The sequence below is a fragment of the Salvelinus namaycush genome, chromosome 26 (assembly GCF_016432855.1).
Source record: "Salvelinus namaycush isolate Seneca chromosome 26, SaNama_1.0, whole genome shotgun sequence".
NCBI lineage: Eukaryota > Metazoa > Chordata > Actinopteri > Salmoniformes > Salmonidae > Salvelinus > Salvelinus namaycush.
The window spans coordinates 18,519,621-18,534,532 of NC_052332.1; positions in this window are offsets into that span (position 1 = coordinate 18,519,621).

Below are 14,912 nucleotides of genomic sequence, written 5' to 3' on the forward strand. Positions count from 1 at the left end.
GCCCAAGAGCACTAAGGTAACCTGCCTACATGACTACAGACCGGTAGCATTCACGTCCATAGCCATGAAGTACTTTGAAAGGCTGGTAATGGCTCAAATTAACACCATTATCCCAGAAACCCTAGACCCACTCCAATTTGCATACCGCTCAAACAGATCCACAGATGATGCAATCTCTATTGCACTCCACACTGCCCTTTCCCACCTGGATAAAAGGAACACCTACGTGAGAATGCTATTCATTGACTACAGCACAGCAATTAACACCATTGTGCCCTCAAAGCTCATCACTTAGCTAAGGATCCTGGGACTAAACACCTCCCTCTGCAACTGGATCTGGACTTTCGGACGGGCCTCCCCCAGGTGGTAAGGGTAGGTAGAAACACATCTGCCATGCTGATCCTCAACACTGGAGCCCCTCAGGAGTGCGTGCTCAGTCCCCTCCTGTACTCCCTGTTCACCCACGACTGCATGGCCAGGCGCGACTCCAACACCATCATTAAGTTTGCAGATGACACAACAGTGGTAGGTCTGATCACCAACAACGATGAGACAGCCTATAGGGAGGAGGTCAGAGACCTGGCCGTGTGGTGCCAGAATAACAACCTATCCCTCAACGCAATCAAGACAAAGGAGATGATTGTGGACTACATGAAAAGGAGGACCGAGCACGCCCCCATTCTCATCGACGGGGCTGTAGTGGAGCAGGTTGAAGGCTTCAAGTTCCTTGGTGTCCACATCACCAACAAACTAGAATGGTACAAACACAACAAGACAGTCGTGAAGAGGGCATGACACAGCCTATTCCCCCTCAGGAGACTGAAAAGATTTGGCATGGGTCCTCAGATCATCAAAAGATTCTACAGCTGCAACATCAAGAGCATGCTGACTGGTTTCATCACTGCATGGTACGGCAACTGCTCGGCCTCTGACAGCAAGGCACTAGAGAGGGCAGTACGTACGGCCCAGTACATCACTGGGGCTAAGCTTCCTGCCATCCAGGACCTCTACACCAGGCCGTGTCAGAGGAAGGCCCTAAAAATTGTCAAAGACCCCAGCCACCCCAGTCATAGACTGTTTCCTCTGCAATTGCATGGCAAGCGGTACCGGAGCTTTTACCCCCAAGCCATAAGACTCCTGAACAGGTAATCAAATGGCTACCCAGACTATTTGCATTGTGTCTCACCAACCCCCCCCCCCCCCCCCCTACCACCACCAACCCCTATTTTACACTGATGCTACTCTCTGTTTATCATCTATGCATAGTCACTTTAACTATACATTCACATACATATTACCTCAACTAGCCCGACTAACCGGTGCTCCCGCACATTGGCTATCAAGACTATTTGCATTGTGTCCCGCCACCCGCCACCCCCCACCCGCCAACCCCCTCTTTTACGCTGCTGCTACTCTCTGTTGTTATCATCTATGCATAGTCACCTTAACTATACCTACATGTACATATTACATCAATTAGCCCGACTAACCGGCACATTGACTCTGTACAGGTACCACCTGTATATAGCCTCGCTACTGTTACTTTCACCGTCATTTTACTATTATTTTGTATTTTTTTTACTTATCTATTGTTTACCTAATACCTATTTTTTACTTAAAATGTGCACTGTTGCTTAGGGCTTGTAAGTAACCATTTCACTGTCAGATCTACACCTGTTGTATTCGGCGCACGTGACAAATGAACTTTGATTTGATTTGAAAGAGTTAACAGCCCATGATGACAATTGTGCATCACAAATAGCCTACTAACTAGCACTTCCCACTGAGAGAAAAAGTGGGTATTCGGCTTATACCTGCATACAGCCACGACATCGCTGGCCCTTTGTGTTTTAGTGCACTCCTACATGAGTGCTCTGGTTCTACGGTTGCGGTCTTTTCAGCATCACAAACCTGTCACACACTGAAGGCCTACAGGTTTGCCAGTGTGAAAACATGTCTATAATATACAGTACCAGTCAAAAGTTTGGACACACCTTCTCATTCAAGGGTTTTTCTTTAATTTCACTATTTTCAACATTGTAGAATAATAGTGAAGACATCAAAACTATGAAATAACATATGGAATCATGTAGCAACCAAAAAAGTGTTAAACAAATCAAAATATATTTTAGGTTTTAGATTCTTCAAAGTAGCCACCCTTTACCATGATGACAGCTTTGCACACTCTTGGCATTCTCTCAACCAGCTTCATGAGGAATGCTTTTACAACAGTCTTGAAGGAGTTTCCACGTATGCTGAGGACTTGTTGGCTGCTTTTCCTTCACTCTGAGGTCAAAATCATCCCAAACCTTCTCAAATGGGTTAAGGTCAGTTGATTGTGGAGGCCAGGTCATCTGATGCAGCACCATCACTCTCCTTCTTGGTCAAATAGCCCTTACATAGTCTGGAGTTGTGTTTGGTCATTGTACTGTTGAAAACAAAGGATAGTCCCACTAAGTGCAAACCAGACGGGATGGCGTATCACTGCAGAATGCTGTGGTAGTCATGCTGGTTACTTATGGCTGCAATCCCGGTAACGGGATCGATATGACAACAGCCAGTGAAAGTGCAGGGCGCCAAATTCAAAACAACAGAAATCTCATAATTAAAATTCCTCAGACATACATGTTTCGTATACCATTTTAAAGGTAATCGTGTTGTTAATCCCACCAAAGTGTCCGATTTCAAATATGCTTTTCAGCGAAAGCACTACAAATGATTATGTTAGGTAACCACCAAACCACAATAAGCACAGACATTTTTCCAGCGAAACATAGCAGTCACAAAAAGCAGAAATAGAGATAAAATTAATCACTAACCTTTGATGATCTTCATCAGATGACACTCATAGGACTTCATGTTACACAATACATGCATGTTTTGTTTGATAACGTTCATATTTATATCAAACAATCTGAGGTTACATTCACTAGTTCCAAAAACATCAAGTTATTTTGCATAGCCACATCGTTTCAACAGAAATACTCATCATAAATGTAGATGATAATACAAGTTATACACATGGAATTATAGATATACCTCTCCTTAATGCAACCGCTGTGTCAGATTTCAAAAACACTTTACGGAAAAAGCAAACCATGCAATAATCTGAGACGGCACTCAGAACAATAGCCAAATTAGCCGCCATGTTGGAGACAGAAACCAGAAAATACATGATAAATGTTTCCTTACCTTTGATGAACTTCATCAGAATGCAGTCCTAGGAATCCCCGGTCCACAATAAATGCTTGATTTGTTCGATAATGTCCGTTATTTATGTCCAATTAGCTACTTTGGTTAGCGCGTTTGGTAAACAATTCCAGTCACAAAGCGCGTCCACTACAACGTGACGAAATGTCCAAAAGTTCCATAACACTCAGTAGAAACATGTCAAATGATGTACTGAATCAATCTTTAGAATGTTGTTAACATACATCTTGAATAACGTTCCAACCGGAGAATTACATTGACTTCAGTTGAGCGATGGAACGGAGCTGCCTCTCACATGAACGCGCGTGTTCAATGCGTGGTCACCTCATGGCAGTGGTGAATCATTCCTGTCTCCTTCGGCCCCCCTTCACATTAGAGTCATCAGACAAAGTTCTATTGACTGTTGACATCTAGTGGAAGCCGTAGGAAGTGAAAACTCATCCATATTTCGCTGTAATTTCAATGGGAGCTTGGTTGAAAATCTAGCAGCCTCAGAAAAAAATCCAAACAGGAAGTGGAACTTCTCAGGTTTTTGCCTGCCATATGAGTTCTGTTATACTCACAGACGTAATTCAAACATTTTTAGAAACTTCAGAATGTTTTCTATCCAATACTAATAATAATATGCATATATTAGCAACTATGACTGAGGAGCAGGCTGTTTATTCTGGGCACCTCTGTGCACCTTTCATCCTAGCTACTCAATACTGCCCCTGCAGCCATAAGTTAAATGTGCCTTGAATTCTAAATAAATCATAGACAGTGTCACCAGCAAAGCACCACCACACCATCACACCTCTTCCTCCAAGCTTCACGGTGGGAACCACACATGTGGAGATCATTCGTTCACCTACTCTACGTCTCACAAAGACACGGCGGTTGGAACCAAAAATCTCAAATTTGGATTCATCAGACCAAAGGACAGATTTCCACCGGTCTAATGTCCACTGTAACGTTCTTTGCTTCACGGAAACATGGCTCACTCGAGAGACGCTATCGGAGTCGGTGCAGCCAGCTGGTTTCTTAATGCATCGCGCAGACAGAAACAAACATCTTTCTGGTAAGAAGAGGGGCGGGGGGGGGGGGGGGGGGTATGCCTTATGATTAACGAGACGTGGTGTGATCATAACAACATACAGGAACTCAAGTCCTTCTGTTCACCTGACTTAGAATTCCTCACAATCAAATGTCGACCGCCTTATCTACCAAGGGAATTCTCTTCGATTATAATCACAGCCGTATATATTCCCCCCCAAGCAGACACATCGATGGCCCTGAACGAACTTTAATTGACTCTAAGTAAACTGGAAACCACATATCCTGAGGCTGCATTCATTGTAGCTAGGGATTTTAACAAGGCTAATCTGAAAACAAGACTCCCTAAATTCTTTCAGCATATCGATTGCGCAACCAGGGCTGGTAAAACCCTGGATCATTGTTATTCTAACTTCCGCGACGCATATAAGGCCCTCCCCCACCCTCCTTTCAGAAAAGCTGACCACGACTCCATTTTGTTGCTTCCAGCCTACAGACAGAAACTAAAACAAGAAGCTCCCGCGCTCAGGTCTGTTCAACGCTGGTCCGACCAATCTGATTCCACGCTTCAAGACTGCTTCGATCACGTGGATTGGGATATATTCCGCATTGCGTCCAACAACAACATTGACGAATACGCTGATTCGGTGAGCGAGTTCATTAGAAAGTGCATCGGCGATGTCGTACCCACATGTCACGATCGTCTTTAGGTGAACGAGAGGACCAAGGTGCAGCGTGATATAGATACATCTTCTTTTATTTTGAGAAGATGAAAAACAAACACGAACACTAATACAAACTAAACAAAAACAACAAACGACCGTGAAGCTAACAAACGAAAGTGCAGACACAAGCTACTAACGTCAAACATAGACAATTACCCACAACCTACCTAATGCCTATGGCTGCCTTAAATATGGCTCCCAATCAGAGACAACGATAGACAGCTGTCTCTGATTGAGAACCATTCCAGGCAACCATAGACTTACCTAAACACCTACACTGAACACAACCCCATGAACTCTACAAAAACTCCCTAGACAATACAACCACCCAAGACTAGACAAAAAACACACAAACATCCCCCATGTCACACCCTGACCTAAAATAATAAAGAAAACAAAGATAACAAAGGCCAGGGCGTGACAGTACCCCCCCCCCCCAAAGGTGCGGACTCCGGACGCGAAACCTGACACAGAAGGGGAGGGTCCGGGTGGGCCTTCTTACGGCGGCGGCTCGGGTGCGGGACGTGGCCCCCACTTCACCATAGTCACTACCCGCTTTGGTGGCGCCTCTGGAGCGGCGACCCTTTCAGCGAGTCCCGGACTGAAGACCATCCTAGAGGGCGCCACTGGACGGAGGGGCAGCTCCGGACTGAGGGGCAGCTCCGGACTGAGGGGCAGCTCCGGACTGAGGGGCGGCTCCGGACTGAGGGGCGGCTCATGACTGGCGGACGGCTCTGGCAGATCCTGGCTGACTGACGGCTCTGGCAGATCCTGGCTGGAGGGCGGCTCTGGCAGATCCTGGCTGGCGGGCGGCTCTGGCAGATCCTGGCTGGCGGGCGGCTCTGGCAGATCCTGGCTGGCGGGCGGCTCTGGCAGATCCTGGCTGGCGGGCGGCTCTGGCAGATCCTGACTGGCGGGCGGCTCTGGCTGCTCCTGACTGGCGGGCGGCTCTGGCTGCTCCTGACTGGCGGGCGGCTCTGGCTGCTCCTGACTGGCGGGCGGCTCTGGCTGCTCCTGACTGGCGGGCGGCTCTGGCTGCTCCTGACTGGCGGGCGGCTCTGGCTGCTCCTGACTGGCGGGCGGCTCTGGCTGCTCCTGACTGGCGGGCGGCTCTGGCTGCTCCTGACTGGGGGGCGGCTCTGGCTGCTCCTGACTGGCGGGCGGCTCTGGCTGCTCCTGACTGGCTGGCGGCTCTAGCGGCTCCTGACTGATGGACGGCTCTAGCGGCTCCTGACTGGCGGACGGCTCTGAAGGCTCAGGACAGACGGGCGGCTTTGACGGCTCAGGACAGACCGGCAGCTCAGACGGTGCTGGGCAGACGGGCAGCGCAGGCGGCACTTGGCAGACGGACAGCTCAGACGGCGTTGGGCAGACGGGCAGTGCAGGCGACGCTGGGCAGACGGACAGCGCAGACGGCGCTGGGCAGACAGCAGACTCTGGCCGGCTGAGGCGCACAGTAGGCCTGGTGCGTGGTGCCGGAACTGGTGGTACCGGGCTAAGGACACGCACCTCAAGGCTAGTGCGGGGAGCAGCAACAGGGCGCACAGGACTCTGGAGACGCACAGGAGGCTTGGTGCGGGGTGCCGGAACTGGTGGTACTGGGCTGGAGACACGCACCACAGGGCGAGTGCGTGGAGGAGGAACAGGGCTCCGGAGACACACTGGAAGCCTGGTGCGTGGTGTTGGCACTGGTGGTACTGGGCTGGGGCGGGGAGGTGGCGCCGGATATACCGGACCGTGCAGGCGTACTGGCTCCCTTGAGCACCGAGCCTGCCCAACCTTACCTGGTTGAATGCTCCCCGTAGCCCGACCAGTGCGGGGAGGTGGAATAACCCGCACTGGGCTGTGTTGGCGAACCGGGGACACCATGCGTAAGGCTGGTGCCATGTATGCCGGCCCGAGGAGACGTACTGGAGACCAGACGCGTTGAGCCGGCTTCATGGCACCTGGCTCAATGCCCAATCTAGCCCGGCCGATACGAGGAGCTGGAATGTACCGCACCGGGCTATGCACACGTACAGGAGACACCATGCGCTCTACCGCATAACACGGTGTCTGCCTGTACTCTTGCTTCCCACGGTAAGCACGGGGAGTTGGCGCAGGTCTCCTACCTGACTTCGCCACACTCCCTTGTAGCCCCCCACCAATAAATTTTTGGGTTTGACTCTCAGGCTTCCAGCCTCGCTTCCGTGCTGCCTCCTCATATCGCCTCCTCTCGGCTTTAGCTGCCTCCAGCTCTTCACGAGGGAGGCGATATTCTCCCGGTTGTGCCCAAGGTCCCTTACCGTCCAGTATTTCTTCCCAAGTCCAAGAATCCTGTGTGCGCTGCTCCTGCTGCTGCTTATCACGCTGCTTGGTCCTGGTATGGTGGGTAATTCTGTCACGATCGTCTTTAGGTGAACGAGAGGACCAAGGCGCAGCGTGATATAGATACATCTTCTTTTATTTTGAGAAGATGAAACGAACACGAACACTAATACAAACTAAACAAAAACAACAAACGACCGTGAAGCTAACAAACGAAAGTGCAGACACAAGCTACTAACGTCAAACATAGACAATTACCCACAACCTACCTAATGCCTATGGCTGCCTTAAATATGGCTCCCAATCAGAGACAACGATAGACAGCTGTCTCTGCTTGAGAACCATTCCAGGCAACCATAGACTTACCTAAACACCTAAACTGAACACAACCCCATGAACTCTACAAAAACTCCCTAGACAATACAACCACCCAAGACTAGACAAAAAACACACAAACATCCCCCATGTCACACCCTGACCTAAAATAATATAGAAAACAAAGATAACTAAGGCCAGGGCGTGACACCACAGCAACTATAAAAACATTGATGGCAGCATTCGAGCGAAACTGAAAGTGCAAACCACTGCTTTTAACCAGGGCAAGGTGACCGGAAACATGACCGAATACAAACAGTGTAGCTATTCCCTCCGCAAGGCAATCAAACAAGCTAAGCGTCAGTATAGAGACAAAGTAGAGTTGCAATTCAATGGCTCAGACACAAGAGGTATGTGGCAGGGTCTACAGTCAATCACGGATTACAAAAAGAAAATCGGCCCTGTTGCGGACCAGGATGTCTTGCTCCCAGACAAACTAAATAACTTCTTTGCTCGCTTTGAGGACAATACAGTGCCACTGACACGGCCCGCTACCTGCGGACTCTCCTTCACTGCAGCCGACGTGAGTAAAACATTTAAACGTGTTAACCCTCGCAAGGCTGCAGGCCCAGATGGCATCCCCAGCCGCGTCCTCAGAGCATGCGCAGACCAGCTGGCTGGTGTATTTACAGACATATTCAATCCATCCTTATCCCAGTCTGCTGTTCCCACATGCTTCAAGAGGGCCACCATTGTTCCTGTTCCCAAGAAAGCTAAGGTAACTGAGCTAAACGACTACCACCCCGTAGCACTCACTTCCGTCATCATGAAGTGCTTTGAGAGACTAGTCAAGGACCATATCACCTCCACCCTACCTGACACCCTAGACCTACTCCAATTTGCTTACCGCCCCAATAGGTCCACAGACGACGCAATCGCAACCACACTGCACACTACCCTAACCCATCTGGACAAGAGGAATACCTATGTGAGAATGCTGTTCATCGACTACAGCTCAGCATTTAACACCATAGTACCCTCCAAACTCGTTATCAAGCTCGAGACCCTGGGTCTCGACCCCGCCCTGTGCAACTGGGTACTGGACTTCCTGACGGGCCGCCCCCAGGTGGTGAGGGTAGGTAACAACATCTCCACCCCGCTGATCCTCAACACTGGGGTGCGTTCTGAGCCCTCTCCTGTACTCCCTGTTCATCCACGACTGCGTGGCCATGCACGCCTCCAACTCAATCATCAAGTTTGCGGACGACACTACAGTGGTAGGCTTGATTACCAACAATGACGAGACGGCCTACAGGGAGGAGGTGAGGGCCCTCGGAGTGTGGTGTCAGGAAAATAACCTCACACTCAACGTCAACAAAACAAAGGAGATGATTCTGGACTTCAGGAAACAGCAGATGGAGCACCCCCCTATCCACATCGACGGGACAGTAGTGGAGAGGGTAGTAAGTTTTAAGTTCCTCGGCGTACACATCACGGACAAACTGAATTGGTCCACCCACACAGACAGCGTTGTGAAGAAGGCGCAGCAGCGCCTCTTCAACCTCAGGAGGCTGAAGAAATTCGGCTTGTCACCAAAAGCACTCACAAACTTCTACAGATGCACAATCGAGAGCATCCTGTCGGGCTGTATCACCGCCTGGTACGGCAACTGCTCCGCCCACAACCGTAAGGCTCTCCAGAGGGTAGTGAGGTCTGCACAACGCATCACTGGGGGCAAACTACCTGCCCTCCAGGACACCTACACCACCCGATGTCACAGGAAGGCCATAAAGATCATGAAGGACAACAACCACCCGAGCCACTGCCTGTTCACCCCGCTATCATCCAGAAGGCGAGGTCAGTACAGGTGCATCAAAGCAGGGACCGAGAGACTGAAAAACAGCTTCTATCTCAAGGCCATCAGACTGTTAAACAGCCACGACTAACATTGAGTGGCTGCTGCCAACATACTGACTCAACTCCAGCTCACTTTAATAATGGAAATTGATAGGAATTGATCAAAAATCTATCACTAGCCACTTTAAACAATGCCACTTAATATAATGTATATGTATATACTGTACTCTATCATCTACTGCATCTTGCCATCTTTATGGAATACATGTATCACTAGCCACTTTAAACTATGCCACTTTTATGTTTACATACCCTACATTACTCATCTCATATGTATATACTGTACTCGATACCATCTACTGCATCTTGCCTATGCCGTTCTGTACCATCACTTATTCATATATCTTCATGTACATATTCTTTATCCCTTTACACTTGTGTATAAGGTAGTAGTTGTGGAATTGTTAGGTTAGATTACTCATTGGCTATTACTGCATTGTCAGAACTAGAAGCACAAGCATTTCGCTACACTCGCATTAACATCTGCTAACCATGTGTATGTGACAAATAAAATTTGATTTGATTTGTTTGTTTCTTGGCCCAAGCAAGTCTCTTCTTATTGGTGTCGTTCAATAGTAGTTTCTTTGCAGCAATTCGCCCATGAAGGCCTGATTCATGCAGTCTCCCCTGAACAGTTGATGTTGAGATGTGTCTGTTACCTGAACTCTGTGAAGCATTTATTTGGGCTGCAATTTCTGAAGCTGGTAACTCTAATGAACTTATCCTCTGCAGCAGAGGTAACTCTGGGTCTTCCTTTCATGTGGTGGTCCTCGTGACAGTCAGATTCATCATAGCGCTTGATGGTTTTTGCTACTGCAGTTGAACCAACTTTCAAAATTCTTGAAATGTTCTGCAACGACTGACCTTCATGTCTTAAAGTAATGGTGGACTTTTGCTTCTCTTTGCTTATTTGAGCTGTTCTTGACATAATATGGACTTGGTCTTTTACCAAATAGGGCTATCTTCTGTATACCACCCCTACCTTGTCACAACACAACGGATTGGCTCAAATGCATTAAGATGGAAAGAAATTAGACAAATTAACTTTTAACAAGGCACACATGTTACTTGAAATGCATTCCAGGTGACTACCTCATGAATCTGGTTGAGAGAATGCCAAGAGTGTGCAAAGCTGTCATCAAGGCAAAGGGTGGCTACTTTGAAGAATCTCAAATATAAAATACATTTTGATTTGTTTTACTTTTTTGGTTGCTACATGATTCCATATGTGTTATTTCATAGTTTTGACGTCTTCACTATTATCGACAATGTAGAAAATAGTAAAAATAAAGAAAAACCCTTGAATGAGTAGTTGTGTCCAAACTTTTGACTGGTACTGTATATACACGATATAAAGCAGTAGCGATTGGTGTCATTTAAAATTAGGGAGGATGATTTTTTTTCCATAAGCATTTCTATTACAGCTTATTGGATGACTGACATTCATAGTCCATTCACCCAGTTCAATGTAACATCGCTAGGTTTTGACTACTACATTATACTCAAATTTTCCCTATAACCATCATGAGGTTGCTACAACCTAGCCTATGAATGAAAGTTTACAGCGTAACGTAGGTGCTCTGAGGTCGAGATAAAAACTTCAGATGACACATGGACAGACATTGCCATATTCAATACCTCTTTGCACACTCTTGCCTGTATCTATCTTATATAGGGTGTAATCATTAGTCCAACAGTTGCAAACGAGTGTTTCTATTGGACAAAATCTGTTATGTTTATCCCTGTTTCATTCAGTTTGCTGCTGTTTAAGAAATGTTTTTCAACAGAATCGGTGGCATGAATACCCCTGATCAAAGGTAAACAGTTCAATTTCATAGCAGCCACGTTGTATTCGTTCTCGCATCTATGGCTCTCCTCTCACCTTTTCCCTTCGCTTGTGGACTTCAATGCACAACACATCAGCTGTATGTGACCAGGCGAAAAAACCTTCCCAAGCCAAACCACATCATAACCGCTATACTCAGCCTACATCCTTGTCACCATCTTAGCTAAAGTAACGTGATAGTCAACATAGGTAATGTAACTAACACCCTAGTAAACCTGCTACAATCATGCAGAAACGTTACAGTGCACAGTCAGTAAGCAGTTTAGCAGTTACACCAGCTTACCCTAACTTGGAAGAGTTCCAGTGTTGTGTTGGATAGACATAGCTAGCTAGCTAACATAGCATCCCTCTGCTTAAGCCGGGTGTTTGAGTATGTTAAACTCGCTGGCTGCAGTTGCTAGCTAAGTAAGTGACAGTGAAAGTGAAAATGACTAAATATGTTTCTCTCTCTTTCTTGCTTTTCCATTTTTGAATAAATTAATTTGTTCAAAACTGTTCACTATTGTCGTTCTCTCTCTTTGAGTTAACCACTCACCACATTTTATGCACTGCAGTGCTAGCTAGCTGTAGCTTGTTCTTTCAGTACTAGATTTATTCTCTGATTGTAACGTTTGTCGTCGGGAGAAGGAGATGAGGACCAAAGTGCAGCGTGGTACGTATCCATAATTACTTTTAATCAAGATGAATACACGAACAAAAACAACAAAACGACCAACGAACAGTTCTGACAGGTGCAACAAACACTAACCAGAAAATAAGCACCCACAAACAAAAGTGGGAAAACAGGCTACCTAAGTATGGCTCTCAATCAGAGACAACGATAGACAGCTGCCTCTGATTGAGAACCATACCAGGCCAAACACATAGAAATAGAAAACCTAGACCTACAACATAGAATACCCACCCACATCACACCCTGACCAAACTAAAAATAGAAACATACAAAGCAATCTACGGTCAGGGTGTGACACTGATCCTTTGATTGGGTGGACAACATGTCAGTTCATGCTGCAAGAGCTCTGATAGGTTGGAGGAAGTTGTCATAATCACTGTGTAAGTCTATGGAAGGGGTTGAGAGCCATGAGCCTCCTAGGTTTTGTATTGAAGTCAATGTACCCAGAGGAGGACGGAAGCTAGCTGTCCTCTGGCTACACCATGGTGCTACCCAACAGAGTGCTGTTGAAGCTACTGTAGACCTTCATTGCCAAACAGTGTGTTTTAATCGATTATTTGGTGACGTGAACATATTTAGCATAGTTTTATCTAAAAATTTAACTTTTAAATGTTTTACAATTTGTATTTTTAGAAATTTCACTGAGGAGTATGGTCCTCCCCTTCCTCCTCTTAGGAGCCTCCACTGCTGTTAAGATACTGTATTAATGTTTTAAGAAAGGAGTGTATATATTTGGCCTGGCGAAGTAGTTTTTTACTTCGCTGGTCTCCGGAAGAAATTACGAGTCCTCACTGTCCGAGACCAAGTCAAGACCGAGTACAAATGTATCCAACACTGAGACAACACCGAGACACTCAATAGGTCGTCTTGAGACCGAGACTAGCACTACAACACTGGTGGCAATATAAGGGAAGTAAAACGATGACTGAATGTTGGTGGCTCAAACCTCAGGTGACACAGAGCTGAAATGTCAGTATAGAAGTCTGGGCAAAGTCAGAGTAAATTTAGCTAATCTTAATTTTTTATGTCATTAAGTTATTTTTATGCTCATCACCTTTCAAGATGCCCACCTTTTCCCACCCTATGTACTTACTGCATAATAACATTAGAAACACAATGTGATTTCTTAGCCTATTTCAAAATGACTTGATTGCAATTCAAATATTTCTCTATCATGTTGATTGCACGCAAATCGTATACAACCTACACAAGAAGTACAGGTGTGGAGCAGAAATGTAATCCAGGTCCAAATGAGGCTTAATAAAATGTCCACCACTTTCTCTAGTCTCCCGAGAGGTCTCCTGTGGACCAGACGAGAGCATCCTCTAATGAGCCCTAGCTGATTAACACAGAGCTTCTTTCTGAATCCCAGCCTCCACATCGTTAACACCCACCTAGGCACATCAACACCTACTGAACAAACTAACTGTGAGCCCAGCTGAGGAAACAGCTGCTTTAACCAAAGCCAGCTCGTCTGTTAACTGTCAATTAGCTTGTTTTTTACATTGTCAAACACAAGGAACGCTTGACAGAAGGTGTAAAGGCAGACAAACAAATACGATAGTTGAGTGCACAAATAGGTCGACAGAGGACTCCTCAAAGGTACTCTTCTACATTAGCCCTTGTTTACCAGTGAGATGTTAGTGAGTCCTCAGAGGATGTCAATAAATGTGTTAGAGCTGAAAATGCTCTATAGCACTTAATGAAGGGCTATCACAGCATAGAATGTAATTTAATTACTACGGTAATCAGCCTCACCACATTCACACTTGTCTGGTGTTATGCAGATGCATCTCAGTGAAGCTATGGACAATCCATAATCTTGTTGGACCTGTTTTGTAGGTTTAACATTTCATGGCCTTCAATGTTTTCTTATTGGGTTGTTAATGGGGTGTTAAAGGTAAAACCAAAGGTTCGATCTAGTACAATAGCTCTTCTCGACTTGAGCCATATAGGCTTCAAAAGATGTTGTTCAATTCATTTGAATGACCTCATACTGTATCTCAACTCAGCGTCCTTGTCATGAGTGGCCATGCAGTTCCCCTAAAGCACTAGAGTAGTCAAGTAGCGATGTACTATACTAAGTAGCTATGATTCAGTCAGCTATCACACGGCCAAAACACAAACACACAACTGTTATCCAGAGAGGTGGACCAGAATGCGCCTCTCAGAGGTTGTGCCCTTGTGGCGAGACAGTGATAAGCCAGTCGTGCACAGTAAAGGATGCTAAATGGAACTGGTCCACTGGAATGTTTTCCTGCTCAGTTAAAGGAAAATACCACTCAAAAACTATATGTTGGTATTTGTTTCACTAGTCCACTGTTGATACATTCACAAAATGTTTTGTCAACAATCACGTCAGCAATGTCAACAGTCACGTGTTCAAGATATAGAACTTTGAAAAAAATGTTGGGACTGTGTCACTAGCGGACTAATGAAACAAATACCAAAATATCGTTTTTGAGTGGAATTTTCTTTTAACACGCTGCTAGCAAATATTTCAATGATAAATTAAAATTGCACAGCATTCAAAATAACCACAATTCACAACATCCAATGATGTATATGATTATTATTATTATATCTAACGGAGTGACAGTGTGTGAGAGTATGAGTTACGTGTGCATAACTTAAGTACATAAATCTCTTCGGTCTAGCCCTTCTTCTAATGCCATCGCCTGCAGGGAAACCCTGGTCTGTCTAATGCAGCTGTAGTCTGAGGGGTGTGTCTGGATTGTGTGTCCTGTCCTCTGCAGTGCTGACCTCTCTGTGCTCTGTCTGCATTCTACCACCCAGCAGGAGGCCTGCAGACAGAGGGGCATTAACATTCCCCGTGCGGAAACACAAGGCTCCCACATTGAGGCCCAATCACACGCCGCAAAGA